The 2347-nt window shown below is 36.1% G+C and overlaps 1 protein-coding gene across 1 annotated transcript in view; it reads right to left on the bottom strand.

Annotated features, from left to right (window-relative positions):
• The window catches only part of LOC113823017 (zinc finger protein 846), a 28708-nt gene extending 27022 nt beyond the window's left edge, over positions 1-1686 (bottom strand). Inside the window, exon 1 of the mRNA XM_070118311.1 lies at positions 1478-1686. The gene's annotated coding sequence lies outside the window, so the exon portion shown is untranslated. The remainder of the gene's footprint in view (positions 1-1477) is intronic.
• Between the last annotated feature and the right edge of the window lie 661 nt (positions 1687-2347).

Genomic DNA, 2347 nt, shown 5'->3' with positions numbered 1-2347 from the left:
GTTTGATATAGTAATTGCTTTATATGGCTCCACAAGTACTGTCACAAATGAACCAATTACAAGTACTACCTGTCTCACTTATTTACCCTTTTCCTTGTTTTTCAAAAATATTTTCTGGCACCTAATGTTGCTGTTATTAATGTCAATAACATTATAGTAATCATGATGTCTGTAATAAAAATAATAAATGAATAATATAATTTTTTTTCACACAAATACAAGTAAAGGGAAAATCTGATGAGGTCGCACGGTCTACAAATTGACGCCATAATGGTTAAGCACTGGCAGAGTTACTTACTTGCTGAGACATTTCACAAAACAATACTACTGAACACAACATATTTCTGGCGGCATTGGGTTAATGCTCGATGATTCAGGTGAGAGTGTTAACAATTGGATCTTGTGCCTGCAATCAGAATGAGGCAATTTCTCCCATATTTCCATGGTTAACATATCAAGGGCAATGGCCTCTTTTATTATAATCCTGGGGTAAATACTCGGGTTCTTCATGTGTTGTAATTCACTGCCTTCAGCACCAAAAGTACTGGTAAAAGTTGCTTTCATTATCCAAACAGTTCTATTTGTTTTCTTACCTGCACAAGAAATACATTTATGCTTTGGCATGCTATGCATTTTAATGGGAGAACCACCTAGAGCCTTTGAACTTTGAATAAGAGTGGCCCTATTTTTCTCTTTTGACAATTATTGAATTGGCTTTGAAAGGTAGTACTATACTTGGCATCAAGATGAAAACAAACTGTTTTTACTTCATGTAAATCTTTCAAATCTGCTCACCACAACAAGCTCCTATCTTCTTCCTCTAAGTCAGATAAAATTCAATGTCAGCCTTTCAAGTAAAATGAGTTTTTTGACAGTCTCTTCCAAATAAATGCCAAAATTACACATCCATTTCTTTCTAGCACTAAGGGGAGACTGATCACAATTTCTTTGAGCAACTGAAAGAACTGGAGACTTTCAATCCCTCTATACATATTCAAGCCAGAGATATTGCCAGAGAAAAAGCTTTATTATCAATTGAAAAGAGGTGGCAAGATTTCAGTTAAGCAGGGACCTGTCAATGAATTTGTGGAAGCTACTAGCAATGGTATATATATACTTTTTTTCCTTTAAGTGTTTTACTGTTGTCAGTTTGGTTTCAGTTTACATTTTTTCAGCTTTAGACTGTCAATTAGAAGAGCTGCAAAGAAGTACAATATTCCTAAAACAGGCACAAACTCTCAGGGTATCATGGAATCAGCTCAAAACCTGGAACAAAACTCTTCTATCTGATGCAGAAGTTACTAGCTATGTTACTAGCTCAGTTAAGTTGGCACATCCAGTTACACAAGCATTTTTAGAATGATCAAATAATGGTTTCATTCTACTTTTGACCGTTTTAAGGAAATTGATGTCATCAATACTCTGGAGGATCCCATTTGAAATTTCAACACTGATGAAACTGGATTTTGTCTCTTACCATCAATAGGAAAAGTACCAGCACTCTGGGAAGAAAACAGTGTCTTTAAGGATTGCTCTCTTCATTACAAGACCAACATAACAGTTCTGGGTTGCATTTGTGCAGATGGTTCTAATCCACTACCCACGATCATCTATCCCAGCAAGAAGGTCAATTCTATGGCGACCATGAAATTTCCCTCTGGCTACAGCTGTAAGAAAATGTGAGAAAAGATATATTAAATATGAAATTCTTAACAAATATCTCAGCAATGCTTTCAATGACTCTCCAAACTAGCGAAGGAAATTGAAAAAAAAAGTGTTAATAGTAGTAATAATAACAGTAAAAGAAAGTGGGAAAATCATAAACCTGAACCAAACTTTGGAATAAAAAGTTCAAAAAGTGAAAAGTTTTAAAACCCAAGCTAAAATTCAGATTAAAATTGTTGAAAAGTGTACATATGATAAACATGCAAAATTTTTGTTCACCTGCTGCTGCAAGACATGAGATGCCTGCCTTAACCCACTGGAGTGAATTATAGTGTATTTGTCATTTGGGAAGGTATAGGAACAACATTCAAGGAAAACAGAGATAGCTGTCAGAAAAGTAGGAGAAGTATCCAAGGAGGGTGGGGGGGGGTTAGATGTCAAAGATAATAGGGTGTTATAGAAAAGTATGGTAATGGAAAGGGAAAAGAGGGAAATAAATGAAGTAGAGCAGCGATTCCGGAGAGGGTATGGAAGTAGAGCGATTGAGTGAATTGCATTGTATCTGTGACTGGGGAAGAAACAAGGACATTGTTCAAGGAAAATAAAGGTGGTTGTTGGAAAAGTAGGAGATGAATCCAGGGGATGTGAAAGGGGGACTGGGGAAGGTGGTGAAGTATATGGA

This window comes from Penaeus vannamei, chromosome 41 (assembly GCF_042767895.1).
Source record: "Penaeus vannamei isolate JL-2024 chromosome 41, ASM4276789v1, whole genome shotgun sequence".
Classification (NCBI taxonomy): Eukaryota; Metazoa; Arthropoda; class Malacostraca; order Decapoda; family Penaeidae; genus Penaeus; species Penaeus vannamei.
This window is presented reverse-complemented; position numbering and strand designations above follow the sequence as displayed.